Source organism: Cololabis saira, chromosome 4, assembly GCF_033807715.1.
Source record: "Cololabis saira isolate AMF1-May2022 chromosome 4, fColSai1.1, whole genome shotgun sequence".
NCBI classification, from domain to species: Eukaryota; Metazoa; Chordata; class Actinopteri; order Beloniformes; family Belonidae; genus Cololabis; species Cololabis saira.
The window spans coordinates 10,085,707-10,104,954 of NC_084590.1; the positions used below are offsets into that span (position 1 = coordinate 10,085,707).

The following is a 19,248-nucleotide window of genomic DNA, read 5'->3' on the forward strand; positions in this document are numbered from 1 at the left end:
CAGCAAGTGGTGGAATTCAGGTGGTGTATGATGTCAGCCAGGTTCCTATGAGTAATTAGAGAGAATTGTGTCCAGATTTCTCTCATTGGACACAGAGGTGGAATATATCCTGTGTCTACCATTGAAACACTGACTGACTGTCTGATTTTCTCAACTTTGTCGCAGAAATTAGTCTACTCGGTAATGCAGTCAGTCATCGAATTGATGTTTTTTCCATGGAGATCGTCCCAATCTAACACAGTCTCACAGTCACACTCACATGTCAACAGCCCTACTTGAGTTTCTAAATGTTGATGATGTGACATGGGTCTTTGGTTTTTAATTTAGAAAAACATTTTATGTGTTGCCAGTTACGGGTTTTCTGGCTCGTTGGTCTAGTAGTATGATTCTCGCTTAGGGTGCGAGAGGTCCCGGGTTCAATTCCCGGACGAGCCCCAGTAAATTGTAGTTTTCCCCTCCAATAAGCAAAACTCATGGGAATTCAACCAGGCAAGTGCTGTGCCAGAAAGTCCCACCCAGTTCTTCAACCGGTCTATCAAGGTATTATGGTCAACCATGTCAAATGCAGCACTGTGAGACCACGATTGAAATGTTGCCACTATCCGTATTGGAGCGGATGTCATGACGGATTTATCTAGAACTGTCTCAGTGCTAGGATGTGGAAACTTGACTGGAGAACATCAAAACAGTTATTTAATGTTAGGAGTTTGTACACATGTTGAAAAACAGCTTTTTCTATGATTTTACTATGAAAGGGGAGGTTTTATACGGGCCTATAGGTGTTCATAAGTGACCTCTCTAGACTGGCACCGAGGAACAATACCTGAAAGCTGAGACTTATTGAAAATGTCTGAAAGCCCTGAGGCCATACAATGTGCAACACTCTTAAAAAACCCTGTTGCCAGAGTATCAAGGCAGCAAGTGGTGGAATTCAGGTGGTGTATGATGTCAGCCAGGTTCCTATGAGTAATTAGAGAGAATTGTGTCCAGATTTCTCTCATTGGACACAGAGGTGGAATATATCCTGTGTCTACCATTGAAACACTGACTGACTGTCTGATTTTCTCAACTTTGTCGCAGAAATTAGTCTACTCGGTAATGCAGTCAGTCATCGAATTGATGTTTTTTCCATGGAGATCGTCCCAATCTAACACAGTCTCACAGTCACACTCACATGTCAACAGCCCTACTTGAGTTTCTAAATGTTGATGATGTGACATGGGTCTTTGGTTTTTAATTTAGAAAAACATCTCATGTGTTGCCAGTTATGGGTTTTCTGGCTCATTGGTCTAGTAGTATGATTCTCGCTTAGGGTGCGAGAGGTCCCGGGTTCAATTCCCGGACGAGCCCCAGTAAATTGTAGTTTTCCCCTCCAATAAGCAAAACTCATGGGAATTCAACCAGGCAAGTGCTGTGCCAGAAAGTCCCACCCAGTTCTTCAACCGGTCTATCAAGGTATTATGGTCAACCATGTCAAATGCAGCACTGTGAGACCACGATTGAAATGTTGCCACTATCCGTATTGGAGCGGATGTCATGACGGATTTATCTAGAACTGTCTCAGTGCTGGGATGTGGAAACTTGACTGGAGAACATCAAAACAGTTATTTAATGTTAGGAGTTTGTACACATGTTGAAAAACAGCTTTTTCTATGATTTTACTAAGAAAGGGGAGGTTTTATACGGGCCTATAGGTGTTCATAAGTGACCTCTCTAGACTGGCACCGAGGAACAATACCTGAAAGCTGAGACTTATTGAAAATGTCTGAAAGCCCTGAGGCCATACAATGTGCAACACTCTTAAAAAACCCTGTTGCCAGAGTATCAAGGCAGCAAGTGGTGGAATTCAGGTGGTGTATGATGTCAGCCAGGTTCCTATGAGTAATTAGAGAGAATTGTGTCCAGATTTCTCTCATTGGACACAGAGGTGGAATATATCCTGTGTCTACCATTGAAACACTGACTGACTGTCTGATTTTCTCAACTTTGTCGCAGAAATTAGTCTACTCGGTAATGCAGTCAGTCATCAAATTGATGTTTTTTCCATGGAGATCGTCCCAATCTAACACAGTCTCACAGTCACACTCACATGTCAACAGCCCTACTTGAGTTTCTAAATGTTGATGATGATGTGACATGGGTCTTTGGTTTTTAATTTAGAAAAACATTTTATGTGTTGCCAGTTATGGGTTTTCTGGCTCGTTGGTCTAGTAGTATGATTCTCGCTTAGGGTGCGAGAGGTCCCGGGTTCAATTCCCGGACGAGCCCCAGTAAATTGTAGTTTTCCCCTCCAATAAGCAAAACTCATAGGAATTCAACCAGGCAAGTGCTGTGCCAGAAAGTCCCACCCAGTTCTTCAACCGGTCTATCAAGGTATTATGGTCAACCATGTCAAATGCAGCACTGTGAGACCACGATTGAAATGTTGCCACTATCCGTATTGGAGCGGATGTCATGACGGATTTATCTAGAACTGTCTCAGTGTTGGGATGTGGAAACTTGACTGGAGAACATCAAAACAGTTATTTAATGTTAGGAGTTTGTACACATGTTGAAAAACAGCTTTTTCTATGATTTTACTAAGAAAGGGGAGGTTTTATACAGGCCTATAGGTGTTCATAAGTGACCTCTCTAGACTGGCACCGAGGAACAATACCTGAAAGCTGAGACTTATTGAAAATGTCTGAAAGCCCTGAGGCCATACAATGTGCAACACTCTTAAAAAACCCTGTTGCCAGAGTATCAAGGCAGCAAGTGGTGGAATTCAGGTGGTGTATGATGTCAGCCAGGTTCCTATGAGTAATTAGAGAGAATTGTGTCCAGATTTCTCTCATTGGACACAGAGGTGGAATATATCCTGTGTCTACCATTGAAACACTGACTGACTGTCTGATTTTCTCAACTTTGTCGCAGAAATTAGTCTACTCGGTAATGCAGTCAGTCATCGAATTGATGTTTTTTCCATGGAGATCGTCCCAATCTAACACAGTCTCACAGTCACACTCACATGTCAACAGCCCTACTTGAGTTTCTAAATGTTGATGATGATGTGACATGGGTCTTTGGTTTTTAATTTAGAAAAACATTTTATGTGTTGCCAGTTATGGGTTTTCTGGCTCGTTGGTCTAGTAGTATGATTCTCGCTTAGGGTGCGAGAGGTCCCGGGTTCAATTCCCGGACGAGCCCCAGTAAATTGTAGTTTTCCCCTCCAATAAGCAAAACTCATGGGAATTCAACCAGGCAAGTGCTGTGCCAGAAAGTCCCACCCAGTTCTTCAACCGGTCTATCAAGGTATTATGGTCAACCATGTCAAATGCAGCACTGTGAGACCACGATTGAAATGTTGCCACTATCCGTATTGGAGCGGATGTCATGACGGATTTATCTAGAACTGTCTCAGTGCTAGGATGTGGAAACTTGACTGGAGAACATCAAAACAGTTATTTAATGTTAGGAGTTTGTACACATGTTGAAAAACAGCTTTTTCTATGATTTTACTATGAAAGGGGAGGTTTTATACGGGCCTATAGGTGTTCATAAGTGACCTCTCTAGACTGGCACCGAGGAACAATACCTGAAAGCTGAGACTTATTGAAAATGTCTGAAAGCCCTGAGGCCATACAATGTGCAACACTCTTAAAAAACCCTGTTGCCAGAGTATCAAGGCAGCAAGTGGTGGAATTCAGGTGGTGTATGATGTCAGCCAGGTTCCTATGAGTAATTAGAGAGAATTGTGTCCAGATTTCTCTCATTGGACACAGAGGTGGAATATATCCTGTGTCTACCATTGAAACACTGACTGACTGTCTGATTTTCTCAACTTTGTCGCAGAAATTAGTCTACTCGGTAATGCAGTCAGTCATCGAATTGATGTTTTTTCCATGGAGATCGTCCCAATCTAACACAGTCTCACAGTCACACTCACATGTCAACAGCCCTACTTGAGTTTCTAAATGTTGATGATGATGTGACATGGGTCTTTGGTTTTTAATTTAGAAAAACATTTTATGTGTTGCCAGTTATGGGTTTTCTGGGTCGTTGGTCTAGTAGTATGATTCTCGCTTAGGGTGCGAGAGGTCCCGGGTTCAATTCCCGGACGAGCCCCAGTAAATTGTAGTTTTCCCCTCCAATAAGCAAAACTCATAGGAATTCAACCAGGCAAGTGCTGTGCCAGAAAGTCCCACCCAGTTCTTCAACTGGTCTATCAAGGTATTATGGTCAACCATGTCAAATGCAGGACTGTGAGACCACGATTGAAATGTTGCCACTATCCGTATTGGAGCGGATGTCATGACGGACTTCATCTAGAACTGTCTCAGTGCTAGGATGTGGAAACTTGACTGGAGAACATCAAAACAGTTATTTAATGTTAGGAGTTTGTACACATGTTGAAAAACAGCTTTTTCTATGATTTTACTAAGAAAGGGGAGGTTTTATACGGGCCTATAGGTGTTCATAAGTGACCTCTCTAGACTGGCACCGAGGAACAATACCTGAAAGCTGAGACTTATTGAAAATGTCTGAAAGCCCTGAGGCCATACAATGTGCAACACTCTTAAAAAACCCTGTTGCCAGAGTATCAAGGCAGCAAGTGGTGGAATTCAGGTGGTGTATGATGTCAGCCAGGTTCCTATGAGTAATTAGAGAGAATTGTGTCCAGATTTCTCTCATTGGACACAGAGGTGGAATATATCCTGTGTCTACCATTGAAACACTGACTGACTGTCTGATTTTCTCAACTTTGTTGCAGAAATTAGTCTACTCGGTAATGCAGTCAGTCATCGAATTGATGTTTTTTCCATGGAGATCGTCCCAATCTAACACAGTCTCACAGTCACACTCACATGTCAACAGCCCTACTTGAGTTTCTAAATGTTGATGATGATGTGACATGGGTCTTTGGTTTTTAATTTAGAAAAACATTTTATGTGTTGCCAGTTATGGGTTTTCTGGCTCGTTGGTCTAGTAGTATGATTCTCGCTTAGGGTGCGAGAGGTCCCGGGTTCAATTCCCGGACGAGCCCCAGTAAATTGTAGTTTTCCCCTCCAATAAGCAAAACTCATGGGAATTCAACCAGGCAAGTGCTGTGCCAGAAAGTCCCACCCAGTTCTTCAACCGGTCTATCAAGGTATTATGGTCAACCATGTCAAATACAGCACTGTGAGACCACGATTGAAATGTTGCCACTATCCGTATTGTAGCGGATGTCATGACGGACTTCATCTAGAACTGTCTCAGTGCTAGGATGTGGAAACTTGACTGGAGAAAATCAAAACAGTTATTTAATGTTAGGAGTTTGTACACATGTTGAAAAACAGCTTTTTCTATGATTTTACTAAGAAAGGGGAGGTTTTATACGGGCTTATAGGTGTTCATAAGTGACCTCTCTAGACTGGCACCGAGGAACAATACCTGAAAGCTGGGACTTATTGAAAATGTCTGAAAGCCCTGAGGCCATACAATGTGCAACACTCTTAAAAAACCCTGTTGCCAGAGTATCAAGGCAGCAAGTGGTGGAATTCAGGTGGTGTATGATGTCAGCCAGGTTCCTATGAGTAATTAGAGAGAATTGTGTCCAGATTTCTCTCATTGGACACAGAGGTGGAATATATCCTGTGTCTACCATTGAAACACTGACTGACTGTCTGATTTTCTCAACTTTGTCGCAGAAATTAGTCTACTCGGTAATGCAGTCAGTCATCGAATTGATGTTTTTTCCATGGAGATCGTCCCAATCTAACACAGTCTCACAGTCACACTCACATGTCAACAGCCCTACTTGAGTTTCTAAATGTTGATGATGTGACATGGGTCTTTGGTTTTTAATTTAGAAAAACATCTCATGTGTTGCCAGTTATGGGTTTTCTGGCTCATTGGTCTAGTAGTATGATTCTCGCTTAGGGTGCGAGAGGTCCCGGGTTCAATTCCCGGACGAGCCCCAGTAAATTGTAGTTTTCCCCTCCAATAAGCAAAACTCATGGGAATTCAACCAGGCAAGTGCTGTGCCAGAAAGTCCCACCCAGTTCTTCAACCGGTCTATCAAGGTATTATGGTCAACCATGTCAAATGCAGCACTGTGAGACCACGATTGAAATGTTGCCACTATCCGTATTGGAGCGGATGTCATGACGGATTTATCTAGAACTGTCTCAGTGCTGGGATGTGGAAACTTGACTGGAGAACATCAAAACAGTTATTTAATGTTAGGAGTTTGTACACATGTTGAAAAACAGCTTTTTCTATGATTTTACTAAGAAAGGGGAGGTTTTATACGGGCCTATAGGTGTTCATAAGTGACCTCTCTAGACTGGCACCGAGGAACAATACCTGAAAGCTGAGACTTATTGAAAATGTCTGAAAGCCCTGAGGCCATACAATGTGCAACACTCTTAAAAAACCCTGTTGCCAGAGTATCAAGGCAGCAAGTGGTGGAATTCAGGTGGTGTATGATGTCAGCCAGGTTCCTATGAGTAATTAGAGAGAATTGTGTCCAGATTTCTCTCATTGGACACAGAGGTGGAATATATCCTGTGTCTACCATTGAAACACTGACTGACTGTCTGATTTTCTCAACTTTGTCGCAGAAATTAGTCTACTCGGTAATGCAGTCAGTCATCGAATTGATGTTTTTTCCATGGAGATCGTCCCAATCTAACACAGTCTCACAGTCACACTCACATGTCAACAGCCCTACTTGAGTTTCTAAATGTTGATGATGATGTGACATGGGTCTTTGGTTTTTAATTTAGAAAAACATTTTATGTGTTGCCAGTTATGGGTTTTCTGGCTCGTTGGTCTAGTAGTATGATTCTCGCTTAGGGTGCGAGAGGTCCCGGGTTCAATTCCCGGACGAGCCCCAGTAAATTGTAGTTTTCCCCTCCAATAAGCAAAACTCATAGGAATTCAACCAGGCAAGTGCTGTGCCAGAAAGTCCCACCCAGTTCTTCAACCGGTCTATCAAGGTATTATGGTCAACCATGTCAAATGCAGGACTGTGAGACCACGATTGAAATGTTGCCACTATCCGTATTGGAGCGGATGTCATGACGGACTTCATCTAGAACTGTCTCAGTGCTAGGATGTGGAAACTTGACTGGAGAACATCAAAACAGTTATTTAATGTTAGGAGTTTGTACACATGTTGAAAAACAGCTTTTTCTATGATTTTACTAAGAAAGGGGAGGTTTTATACGGGCCTATAGGTGTTCATAAGTGACCTCTCTAGACTGGCACCGAGGAACAATACCTGAAAGCTGAGACTTATTGAAAATGTCTGAAAGCCCTGAGGCCATACAATGTGCAACACTCTTAAAAAACCCTGTTGCCAGAGTATCAAGGCAGCAAGTGGTGGAATTCAGGTGGTGTATGATGTCAGCCAGGTTCCTATGAGTAATTAGAGAGAATTGTGTCCAGATTTCTCTCATTGGACACAGAGGTGGAATATATCCTGTGTCTACCATTGAAACACTGACTGACTGTCTGATTTTCTCAACTTTGTCGCAGAAATTAGTCTACTCGGTAATGCAGTCAGTCATCGAATTGATGTTTTTTCCATGGAGATCGTCCCAATCTAACACAGTCTCACAGTCACACTCACATGTCAACAGCCCTACTTGAGTTTCTAAATGTTGATGATGATGTGACATGGGTCTTTGGTTTTTAATTTAGAAAAACATTTTATGTGTTGCCAGTTATGGGTTTTCTGGCTCGTTGGTCTAGTAGTATGATTCTCGCTTAGGGTGCGAGAGGTCCCGGGTTCAATTCCCGGACGAGCCCCAGTAAATTGTAGTTTTCCCCTCCAATAAGCAAAACTCATAGGAATTCAACCAGGCAAGTGCTGTGCCAGAAAGTCCCACCCAGTTCTTCAACTGGTCTATCAAGGTATTATGGTCAACCATGTCAAATGCAGGACTGTGAGACCACGATTGAAATGTTGCCACTATCCGTATTGGAGCGGATGTCATGACGGACTTCATCTAGAACTGTCTCAGTGCTAGGATGTGGAAACTTGACTGGAGAACATCAAAACAGTTATTTAATGTTAGGAGTTTGTACACATGTTGAAAAACAGCTTTTTCTATGATTTTACTATGAAAGGGGAGGTTTTATACGGGCCTATAGGTGTTCATAAGTGACCTCTCTAGACTGGCACCGAGGAACAATACCTGAAAGCTGAGACTTATTGAAAATGTCTGAAAGCCCTGAGGCCATACAATGTGCAACACTCTTACAGTAAAAAACCCTGTTGCCAGAGTATCAAGGCAGCAAGTGGTGGAATTCAGGTGGTGTATGATGTCAGCCAGGTTCCTATGAGTAATTAGAGAGAATTGTGTCCAGATTTCTCTCATTGGACACAGAGGTGGAATATATCCTGTGTCTACCATTGAAACACTGACTGACTGTCTGATTTTCTCAACTTTGTCGCAGAAATTAGTCTACTCGGTAATGCAGTCAGTCATCGAATTGATGTTTTTTCCATGGAGATCGTCCCAATCTAACACAGTCTCACAGTCACACTCACATGTCAACAGCCCTACTTGAGTTTCTAAATGTTGATGATGATGTGACATGGGTCTTTGGTTTTTAATTTAGAAAAACATTTTATGTGTTGCCAGTTATGGGTTTTCTGGCTCGTTGGTCTAGTAGTATGATTCTCGCTTAGGGTGCGAGAGGTCCCGGGTTCAATTCCCGGACGAGCCCCAGTAAATTGTAGTTTTCCCCTCCAATAAGCAAAACTCATGGGAATTCAACCAGGCAAGTGCTGTGCCAGAAAGTCCCACCCAGTTATTCAACCGGTCTATCAAGGTATTATGGTCAACCATGTCAAATGCAGCACTGTGAGACCACGATTGAAATGTTGCCACTATCCGTATTGGAGCGGATGTCATGACGGATTTATCTAGAACTGTCTCAGTGCTAGGATGTGGAAACTTGACTGGAGAACATCAAAACAGTTATTTAATGTTAGGAGTTTGTACACATGTTGAAAAACAGCTTTTTCTATGATTTTACTATGAAAGGGGAGGTTTTATACGGGCCTATAGGTGTTCATAAGTGACCTCTCTAGACTGGCACCGAGGAACAATACCTGAAAGCTGAGACTTATTGAAAATGTCTGAAAGCCCTGAGGCCATACAATGTGCAACACTCTTACAGTAAAAAACCCTGTTGCCAGAGTATCAAGGCAGCAAGTGGTGGAATTCAGGTGGTGTATGATGTCAGCCAGGTTCCTATGAGTAATTAGAGAGAATTGTGTCCAGATTTCTCTCATTGGACACAGAGGTGGAATATATCCTGTGTCTACCATTGAAACACTGACTGACTGTCTGATTTTCTCAACTTTGTCGCAGAAATTAGTCTACTCGGTAATGCAGTCAGTCATCGAATTGATGTTTTTTCCATGGAGATCGTCCCAATCTAACACAGTCTCACAGTCACACTCACATGTCAACAGCCCTACTTGAGTTTCTAAATGTTGATGATGATGTGACATGGGTCTTTGGTTTTTAATTTAGAAAAACATTTTATGTGTTGCCAGTTATGGGTTTTCTGGCTCGTTGGTCTAGTAGTATGATTCTCGCTTAGGGTGCGAGAGGTCCCGGGTTCAATTCCCGGACGAGCCCCAGTAAATTGTAGTTTTCCCCTCCAATAAGCAAAACTCATAGGAATTCAACCAGGCAAGTGCTGTGCCAGAAAGTCCCACCCAGTTCTTCAACTGGTCTATCAAGGTATTATGGTCAACCATGTCAAATGCAGGACTGTGAGACCACGATTGAAATGTTGCCACTATCCGTATTGGAGCGGATGTCATGACGGACTTCATCTAGAACTGTCTCAGTGCTAGGATGTGGAAACTTGACTGGAGAACATCAAAACAGTTATTTAATGTTAGGAGTTTGTACACATGTTGAAAAACAGCTTTTTCTATGATTTTACTAAGAAAGGGGAGGTTTTATACGGGCTTATAGGTGTTCATAAGTGACCTCTCTAGACTGGCACCGAGGAACAATACCTGAAAGCTGGGACTTATTGAAAATGTCTGAAAGCCCTGAGGCCATACAATGTGCAACACTCTTAAAAAACCCTGTTGCCAGAGTATCAAGGCAGCAAGTGGTGGAATTCAGGTGGTGTATGATGTCAGCCAGGTTCCTATGAGTAATTAGAGAGAATTGTGTCCAGATTTCTCTCATTGGACACAGAGGTGGAATATATCCTGTGTCTACCATTGAAACACTGACTGACTGTCTGATTTTCTCAACTTTGTCGCAGAAATTAGTCTACTCGGTAATGCAGTCAGTCATCGAATTGATGTTTTTTCCATGGAGATCGTCCCAATCTAACACAGTCTCACAGTCACACTCACATGTCAACAGCCCTACTTGAGTTTCTAAATGTTGATGATGTGACATGGGTCTTTGGTTTTTAATTTAGAAAAACATCTCATGTGTTGCCAGTTATGGGTTTTCTGGCTCATTGGTCTAGTAGTATGATTCTCGCTTAGGGTGCGAGAGGTCCCGGGTTCAATTCCCGGACGAGCCCCAGTAAATTGTAGTTTTCCCCTCCAATAAGCAAAACTCATGGGAATTCAACCAGGCAAGTGCTGTGCCAGAAAGTCCCACCCAGTTCTTCAACCGGTCTATCAAGGTATTATGGTCAACCATGTCAAATGCAGCACTGTGAGACCACGATTGAAATGTTGCCACTATCCGTATTGGAGCGGATGTCATGACGGATTTATCTAGAACTGTCTCAGTGCTGGGATGTGGAAACTTGACTGGAGAACATCAAAACAGTTATTTAATGTTAGGAGTTTGTACACATGTTGAAAAACAGCTTTTTCTATGATTTTACTAAGAAAGGGGAGGTTTTATACGGGCCTATAGGTGTTCATAAGTGACCTCTCTAGACTGGCACCGAGGAACAATACCTGAAAGCTGAGACTTATTGAAAATGTCTGAAAGCCCTGAGGCCATACAATGTGCAACACTCTTAAAAAACCCTGTTGCCAGAGTATCAAGGCAGCAAGTGGTGGAATTCAGGTGGTGTATGATGTCAGCCAGGTTCCTATGAGTAATTAGAGAGAATTGTGTCCAGATTTCTCTCATTGGACACAGAGGTGGAATATATCCTGTGTCTACCATTGAAACACTGACTGACTGTCTGATTTTCTCAACTTTGTCGCAGAAATTAGTCTACTCGGTAATGCAGTCAGTCATCGAATTGATGTTTTTTCCATGGAGATCGTCCCAATCTAACACAGTCTCACAGTCACACTCACATGTCAACAGCCCTACTTGAGTTTCTAAATGTTGATGATGATGTGACATGGGTCTTTGGTTTTTAATTTAGAAAAACATTTTATGTGTTGCCAGTTATGGGTTTTCTGGCTCGTTGGTCTAGTAGTATGATTCTCGCTTAGGGTGCGAGAGGTCCCGGGTTCAATTCCCGGACGAGCCCCAGTAAATTGTAGTTTTCCCCTCCAATAAGCAAAACTCATAGGAATTCAACCAGGCAAGTGCTGTGCCAGAAAGTCCCACCCAGTTCTTCAACCGGTCTATCAAGGTATTATGGTCAACCATGTCAAATGCAGGACTGTGAGACCACGATTGAAATGTTGCCACTATCCGTATTGGAGCGGATGTCATGACGGACTTCATCTAGAACTGTCTCAGTGCTAGGATGTGGAAACTTGACTGGAGAACATCAAAACAGTTATTTAATGTTAGGAGTTTGTACACATGTTGAAAAACAGCTTTTTCTATGATTTTACTAAGAAAGGGGAGGTTTTATACGGGCCTATAGGTGTTCATAAGTGACCTCTCTAGACTGGCACCGAGGAACAATACCTGAAAGCTGAGACTTATTGAAAATGTCTGAAAGCCCTGAGGCCATACAATGTGCAACACTCTTAAAAAACCCTGTTGCCAGAGTATCAAGGCAGCAAGTGGTGGAATTCAGGTGGTGTATGATGTCAGCCAGGTTCCTATGAGTAATTAGAGAGAATTGTGTCCAGATTTCTCTCATTGGACACAGAGGTGGAATATATCCTGTGTCTACCATTGAAACACTGACTGACTGTCTGATTTTCTCAACTTTGTCGCAGAAATTAGTCTACTCGGTAATGCAGTCAGTCATCGAATTGATGTTTTTTCCATGGAGATCGTCCCAATCTAACACAGTCTCACAGTCACACTCACATGTCAACAGCCCTACTTGAGTTTCTAAATGTTGATGATGATGTGACATGGGTCTTTGGTTTTTAATTTAGAAAAACATTTTATGTGTTGCCAGTTACGGGTTTTCTGGCTCGTTGGTCTAGTAGTATGATTCTCGCTTAGGGTGCGAGAGGTCCCGGGTTCAATTCCCGGACGAGCCCCAGTAAATTGTAGTTTTCCCCTCCAATAAGCAAAACTCATAGGAATTCAACCAGGCAAGTGCTGTGCCAGAAAGTCCCACCCAGTTCTTCAACTGGTCTATCAAGGTATTATGGTCAACCATGTCAAATGCAGGACTGTGAGACCACGATTGAAATGTTGCCACTATCCGTATTGGAGCGGATGTCATGACGGACTTCATCTAGAACTGTCTCAGTGCTAGGATGTGGAAACTTGACTGGAGAACATCAAAACAGTTATTTAATGTTAGGAGTTTGTACACATGTTGAAAAACAGCTTTTTCTATGATTTTACTATGAAAGGGGAGGTTTTATACGGGCCTATAGGTGTTCATAAGTGACCTCTCTAGACTGGCACCGAGGAACAATACCTGAAAGCTGAGACTTATTGAAAATGTCTGAAAGCCCTGAGGCCATACAATGTGCAACACTCTTACAGTAAAAAACCCTGTTGCCAGAGTATCAAGGCAGCAAGTGGTGGAATTCAGGTGGTGTATGATGTCAGCCAGGTTCCTATGAGTAATTAGAGAGAATTGTGTCCAGATTTCTCTCATTGGACACAGAGGTGGAATATATCCTGTGTCTACCATTGAAACACTGACTGACTGTCTGATTTTCTCAACTTTGTCGCAGAAATTAGTCTACTCGGTAATGCAGTCAGTCATCGAATTGATGTTTTTTCCATGGAGATCGTCCCAATCTAACACAGTCTCACAGTCACACTCACATGTCAACAGCCCTACTTGAGTTTCTAAATGTTGATGATGATGTGACATGGGTCTTTGGTTTTTAATTTAGAAAAACATTTTATGTGTTGCCAGTTATGGGTTTTCTGGCTCGTTGGTCTAGTAGTATGATTCTCGCTTAGGGTGCGAGAGGTCCCGGGTTCAATTCCCGGACGAGCCCCAGTAAATTGTAGTTTTCCCCTCCAATAAGCAAAACTCATGGGAATTCAACCAGGCAAGTGCTGTGCCAGAAAGTCCCACCCAGTTATTCAACCGGTCTATCAAGGTATTATGGTCAACCATGTCAAATGCAGCACTGTGAGACCACGATTGAAATGTTGCCACTATCCGTATTGGAGCGGATGTCATGACGTCATGATTTATCTAGAACTGTCTCAGTGCTAGGATGTGGAAACTTGACTGGAGAACATCAAAACAGTTATTTAATGTTAGGAGTTTGTACACATGTTGAAAAACAGCTTTTTCTATGATTTTACTATGAAAGGGGAGGTTTTATACGGGCCTATAGGTGTTCATAAGTGACCTCTCTAGACTGGCACCGAGGAACAATACCTGAAAGCTGAGACTTATTGAAAATGTCTGAAAGCCCTGAGGCCATACAATGTGCAACACTCTTACAGTAAAAAACCCTGTTGCCAGAGTATCAAGGCAGCAAGTGGTGGAATTCAGGTGGTGTATGATGTCAGCCAGGTTCCTATGAGTAATTAGAGAGAATTGTGTCCAGATTTCTCTCATTGGACACAGAGGTGGAATATATCCTGTGTCTACCATTGAAACACTGACTGACTGTCTGATTTTCTCAACTTTGTTGCAGAAATTAGTCTACTCGGTAATGCAGTCAGTCATCGAATTGATGTTTTTTCCATGGAGATCGTCCCAATCTAACACAGTCTCACAGTCACACTCACATGTCAACAGCCCTACTTGAGTTTCTAAATGTTGATGATGATGTGACATGGGTCTTTGGTTTTTAATTTAGAAAAACATTTTATGTGTTGCCAGTTATGGGTTTTCTGGCTCGTTGGTCTAGTAGTATGATTCTCGCTTAGGGTGCGAGAGGTCCCGGGTTCAATTCCCGGACGAGCCCCAGTAAATTGTAGTTTTCCCCTCCAATAAGCAAAACTCATAGGAATTCAACCAGGCAAGTGCTGTGCCAGAAAGTCCCACCCAGTTCTTCAACTGGTCTATCAAGGTATTATGGTCAACCATGTCAAATGCAGGACTGTGAGACCACGATTGAAATGTTGCCACTATCCGTATTGGAGCGGATGTCATGACGGACTTCATCTAGAACTGTCTCAGTGCTAGGATGTGGAAACTTGACTGGAGAACATCAAAACAGTTATTTAATGTTAGGAGTTTGTACACATGTTGAAAAACAGCTTTTTCTATGATTTTACTAAGAAAGGGGAGGTTTTATACGGGCCTATAGGTGTTCATAAGTGACCTCTCTAGACTGGCACCGAGGAACAATACCTGAAAGCTGAGACTTATTGAAAATGTCTGAAAGCCCTGAGGCCATACAATGTGCAACACTCTTAAAAAACCCTGTTGCCAGAGTATCAAGGCAGCAAGTGGTGGAATTCAGGTGGTGTATGATGTCAGCCAGGTTCCTATGAGTAATTAGAGAGAATTGTGTCCAGATTTCTCTCATTGGACACAGAGGTGGAATATATCCTGTGTCTACCATTGAAACACTGACTGACTGTCTGATTTTCTCAACTTTGTTGCAGAAATTAGTCTACTCGGTAATGCAGTCAGTCATCGAATTGATGTTTTTTCCATGGAGATCGTCCCAATCTAACACAGTCTCACAGTCACACTCACATGTCAACAGCCCTACTTGAGTTTCTAAATGTTGATGATGATGTGACATGGGTCTTTGGTTTTTAATTTAGAAAAACATTTTATGTGTTGCCAGTTATGGGTTTTCTGGCTCGTTGGTCTAGTAGTATGATTCTCGCTTAGGGTGCGAGAGGTCCCGGGTTCAATTCCCGGACGAGCCCCAGTAAATTGTAGTTTTCCCCTCCAATAAGCAAAACTCATGGGAATTCAACCAGGCAAGTGCTGTGCCAGAAAGTCCCACCCAGTTCTTCAACCGGTCTATCAAGGTATTATGGTCAACCATGTCAAATACAGCACTGTGAGACCACGATTGAAATGTTGCCACTATCCGTATTGGAGCGGATGTCATGACGGACTTCATCTAGAACTGTCTCAGTGCTAGGATGTGGAAACTTGACTGGAGAAAATCAAAACAGTTATTTAATGTTAGGAGTTTGTACACATGTTGAAAAACAGCTTTTTCTATGATTTTACTAAGAAAGGGGAGGTTTTATACGGGCTTATAGGTGTTCATAAGTGACCTCTCTAGACTGGCACCGAGGAACAATACCTGAAAGCTGGGACTTATTGAAAATGTCTGAAAGCCCTGAGGCCATACAATGTGCAACACTCTTAAAAAACCCTGTTGTCAGAGTATCAAGGCAGCAAGTGGTGGAATTCAGGTGGTGTATGATGTCAGCCGGGTTCCTATGAGTAATTAGACAGAATTGTGTCCAGATTTCTCTCATTGGACACAGAGGTGGAATATATCCTGTGTCTACCATTGAAACACTGACTGACTGTCTGATTTTCTCAACTTTGTCGCAGAAATTAGTCTACTCGGTAATGCAGTCAGTCATCGAATTGATGTTTTTTCCCTGGAGATCGTCCCAATCTAACACAGTCTCACAGTCACACTCACATGTCAACAGCCCTACTTGAGTTTCTAAATGTTGATGATGTGACATGGGTCTTTGGTTTTTAATTTAGAAAAACATCTCATGTGTTGCCAGTTATGGGTTTTCTGGCTCGTTGGTCTAGTAGTATGATTCTCGCTTAGGGTGCGAGAGGTCCCGGGTTCAATTCCCGGACGAGCCCCAGTAAATTGTAGTTTTCCCCTCCAATAAGCAAAACTCATGGGAATTCAACCAGGCAAGTGCTGTGCCAGAAAGTCCCACCCAGTTCTTCAACCGGTCTATCAAGGTATTATGGTCAACCATGTCAAATGCAGCACTGTGAGACCACGATTGAAATGTTGCCACTATCCGTATTGGAGCGGATGTCATGACGGATTTATCTAGAACTGTCTCAGTGCTAGGATGTGGAAACTTGACTGGAGAACATCAAAACAGTTATTTAATGTTAGGAGTTTGTACACATGTTGAAAAACAGCTTTTTCTATGATTTTACTATGAAAGGGGAGGTTTTATACGGGCCTATAGGTGTTCATAAGTGACCTCTCTAGACTGGCACCGAGGAACAATACCTGAAAGCTGAGACTTATTGAAAATGTCTGAAAGCCCTGAGGCCATACAATGTGCAACACTCTTAAAAAACCCTGTTGCCAGAGTATCAAGGCAGCAAGTGGTGGAATTCAGGTGGTGTATGATGTCAGCCAGGTTCCTATGAGTAATTAGAGAGAATTGTGTCCAGATTTCTCTCATTGGACACAGAGGTGGAATATATCCTGTGTCTACCATTGAAACACTGACTGACTGTCTGATTTTCTCAACTTTGTCGCAGAAATTAGTCTACTCGGTAATGCAGTCAGTCATCGAATTGATGTTTTTTCCATGGAGATCGTCCCAATCTAACACAGTCTCACAGTCACACTCACATGTCAACAGCCCTACTTGAGTTTCTAAATGTTGATGATGATGTGACATGGGTCTTTGGTTTTTAATTTAGAAAAACATTTTATGTGTTGCCAGTTATGGGTTTTCTGGCTCGTTGGTCTAGTAGTATGATTCTCGCTTAGGGTGCGAGAGGTCCCGGGTTCAATTCCCGGACGAGCCCCAGTAAATTGTAGTTTTCCCCTCCAATAAGCAAAACTCATAGGAATTCAACCAGGCAAGTGCTGTGCCAGAAAGTCCCACCCAGTTCTTCAACTGGTCTATCAAGGTATTATGGTCAACCATGTCAAATGCAGGACTGTGAGACCACGATTGAAATGTTGCCACTATCCGTATTGGAGCGGATGTCATGACGGACTTCATCTAGAACTGTCTCAGTGCTAGGATGTGGAAACTTGACTGGAGAACATCAAAACAGTTATTTAATGTTAGGAGTTTGTACACATGTTGAAAAACAGCTTTTTCTATGATTTTACTAAGAAAGGGGAGGTTTTATACGGGCCTATAGGTGTTCATAAGTGACCTCTCTAGACTGGCACCGAGGAACAATACCTGAAAGCTGAGACTTATTGAAAATGTCTGAAAGCCCTGAGGCCATACAATGTGCAACACTCTTAAAAAACCCTGTTGCCAGAGTATCAAGGCAGCAAGTGGTGGAATTCAGGTGGTGTATGATGTCAGCCAGGTTCCTATGAGTAATTAGAGAGAATTGTGTCCAGATTTCTCTCATTGGACACAGAGGTGGAATATATCCTGTGTCTACCATTGAAACACTGACTGACTGTCTGATTTTCTCAACTTTGTTGCAGAAATTAGTCTACTCGGTAATGCAGTCAGTCATCGAATTGATGTTTTTTCCATGGAGATCGTCCCAATCTAACACAGTCTCACAGTCACACTCACATGTCAACAGCCCTACTTGAGTTTCTAAATGTTGATGATGATGTGACATGGGTCTTTGGTTTTTAATTTAGAAAAACATTTTATGTGTTGCCAGTTATGGGTTTTCTGGCTCGTTGGTCTAGTAGTATGATTCTCGCTTAGGGTGCGAGAGGTCCCGGGTTCAATTCCCGGACGAGCCCCAGTAAATTGTAGTTTTCCCCTCCAATAAGCAAAACTCATGGGAATTCAACCAGGCAAGTGCTGTGCCAGAAAGTCCCACCCAGTTCTTCAACCGGTCTATCAAGGTATTATGGTCAACCATGTCAAATGCAGCACTGTGAGACCACGATTGAAATGTTGCCACTATCCGTATTGGAGCGGATGTCATGACGGACTTCATCTAGAACTGTCTCAGTGCTAGGATGTGGAAACTTGACTGGAGAAAATCAAAACAGTTATTTAATGTTAGGAGTTTGTACACATGTTGAAAAACAGCTTTTTCTATGATTTTACTAAGAAAGGGGAGGTTTTATACGGGCCTATAGGTGTTCATAAGTGACCTCTCTAGACTGGCACCGAGGAACAATACCTGAAAGCTGAGACTTATTGAAAATGTCTGAAAGCCCTGAGGCCATACAATGTGCAACACTCTTAAAAAACCCTGTTGCCAGAGTATCAAGGCAGCAAGTGGTGGAATTCAGGTGGTGTATGATGTCAGCCAGGTTCCTATGAGTAATTAGAGAGAATTGTGTCCAGATTTCTCTCATTGGACACAGAGGTGGAATATATCCTGTGTCTACCATTGAAACACTGACTGACTGTCTGATTTTCTCAACTTTGTTGCAGAAATTAGTCTACTCGGTAATGCAGTCAGTCATCGAATTGATGTTTTTTCCATGGAGATCGTCCCAATCTAACACAGTCTCACAGTCACACTCACATGTCAACAGCCCTACTTGAGTTTCTAAATGTTGATGATGATGTGACATGGGTCTTTGGTTTTTAATTTAGAAAAACATTTTATGTGTTGCCAGTTATGGGTTTTCTGGCTCGTTGGTCTAGTAGTATGATTCTCGCTTAGGGTGCGAGAGGTCCCGGGTTCAATTCCCGGACGAGCCCCAGTAAATTGTAGTTTTCCCCTCCAATAAGCAAAACTCATGGGAATTCAACCAGGCAAGTGCTGTGCCAGAAAGTCCCACCCAGTTCTTCAACCGGTCTATCAAGGTATTATGGTCAACCATGTCAAATGCAGCACTGTGAGACCACGATTGAAATGTTGCCACTATCCGTATTGGAGCGGATGTCATGACGGACTTCATCTAGAACTGTCTCAGTGCTAGGATGTGGAAACTTGACTGGAGAAAATCAAAACAGTTATTTAATGTTAGGAGTTTGTACACATGTTGAAAAACAGCTTTTTCTATGATTTTACTAAGAAAGGGGAGGTTTTATACGGGCCTATAGGTGTTTATAAGTGACCTCTCTAGACTGGCACCGAGGAACAATACCTGAAAGCTGAGACTTATTGAAAATGTCTGAAAGCCCTGAG

General features: G+C 42.5%; 17 non-coding genes across 17 annotated transcripts; all 17 read left to right on the forward strand.

Moving 5' to 3' along the window:
• The first annotated feature begins 363 nt into the window (after positions 1-363).
• On the forward strand, positions 364-435 carry trnap-agg (transfer RNA proline (anticodon AGG)). The gene has a single exon. It is a non-coding gene; the product is annotated as a tRNA-Pro (tRNA).
• A 1,761-nt stretch (positions 436-2,196) lies between these two features.
• Positions 2,197-2,268, forward strand: trnap-agg (transfer RNA proline (anticodon AGG)). The gene has a single exon. It is a non-coding gene; the product is annotated as a tRNA-Pro (tRNA).
• An 846-nt stretch (positions 2,269-3,114) lies between these two features.
• On the forward strand, positions 3,115-3,186 carry trnap-agg (transfer RNA proline (anticodon AGG)). The gene has a single exon. It is a non-coding gene; the product is annotated as a tRNA-Pro (tRNA).
• A 1,765-nt stretch (positions 3,187-4,951) lies between these two features.
• On the forward strand, positions 4,952-5,023 carry trnap-agg (transfer RNA proline (anticodon AGG)). Its single transcript has one exon. It is a non-coding gene; the product is annotated as a tRNA-Pro (tRNA).
• A 1,762-nt stretch (positions 5,024-6,785) lies between these two features.
• trnap-agg (transfer RNA proline (anticodon AGG)) lies at positions 6,786-6,857 on the forward strand. Its single transcript has one exon. It is a non-coding gene; the product is annotated as a tRNA-Pro (tRNA).
• An 847-nt stretch (positions 6,858-7,704) lies between these two features.
• Positions 7,705-7,776, forward strand: trnap-agg (transfer RNA proline (anticodon AGG)). Its single transcript has one exon. It is a non-coding gene; the product is annotated as a tRNA-Pro (tRNA).
• An 852-nt stretch (positions 7,777-8,628) lies between these two features.
• Positions 8,629-8,700, forward strand: trnap-agg (transfer RNA proline (anticodon AGG)). Its single transcript has one exon. It is a non-coding gene; the product is annotated as a tRNA-Pro (tRNA).
• An 851-nt stretch (positions 8,701-9,551) lies between these two features.
• On the forward strand, positions 9,552-9,623 carry trnap-agg (transfer RNA proline (anticodon AGG)). Its single transcript has one exon. It is a non-coding gene; the product is annotated as a tRNA-Pro (tRNA).
• A 1,762-nt stretch (positions 9,624-11,385) lies between these two features.
• On the forward strand, positions 11,386-11,457 carry trnap-agg (transfer RNA proline (anticodon AGG)). The gene has a single exon. It is a non-coding gene; the product is annotated as a tRNA-Pro (tRNA).
• An 847-nt stretch (positions 11,458-12,304) lies between these two features.
• On the forward strand, positions 12,305-12,376 carry trnap-agg (transfer RNA proline (anticodon AGG)). Its single transcript has one exon. It is a non-coding gene; the product is annotated as a tRNA-Pro (tRNA).
• An 852-nt stretch (positions 12,377-13,228) lies between these two features.
• On the forward strand, positions 13,229-13,300 carry trnap-agg (transfer RNA proline (anticodon AGG)). Its single transcript has one exon. It is a non-coding gene; the product is annotated as a tRNA-Pro (tRNA).
• An 855-nt stretch (positions 13,301-14,155) lies between these two features.
• On the forward strand, positions 14,156-14,227 carry trnap-agg (transfer RNA proline (anticodon AGG)). The gene has a single exon. It is a non-coding gene; the product is annotated as a tRNA-Pro (tRNA).
• Positions 14,228-15,074: 847 nt separating this feature from the next.
• trnap-agg (transfer RNA proline (anticodon AGG)) lies at positions 15,075-15,146 on the forward strand. The gene has a single exon. It is a non-coding gene; the product is annotated as a tRNA-Pro (tRNA).
• Positions 15,147-15,990: 844 nt separating this feature from the next.
• Positions 15,991-16,062, forward strand: trnap-agg (transfer RNA proline (anticodon AGG)). Its single transcript has one exon. It is a non-coding gene; the product is annotated as a tRNA-Pro (tRNA).
• An 846-nt stretch (positions 16,063-16,908) lies between these two features.
• trnap-agg (transfer RNA proline (anticodon AGG)) lies at positions 16,909-16,980 on the forward strand. Its single transcript has one exon. It is a non-coding gene; the product is annotated as a tRNA-Pro (tRNA).
• An 847-nt stretch (positions 16,981-17,827) lies between these two features.
• On the forward strand, positions 17,828-17,899 carry trnap-agg (transfer RNA proline (anticodon AGG)). Its single transcript has one exon. It is a non-coding gene; the product is annotated as a tRNA-Pro (tRNA).
• Positions 17,900-18,746: 847 nt separating this feature from the next.
• Positions 18,747-18,818, forward strand: trnap-agg (transfer RNA proline (anticodon AGG)). The gene has a single exon. It is a non-coding gene; the product is annotated as a tRNA-Pro (tRNA).
• The last annotated feature ends 430 nt before the right edge of the window (positions 18,819-19,248 follow it).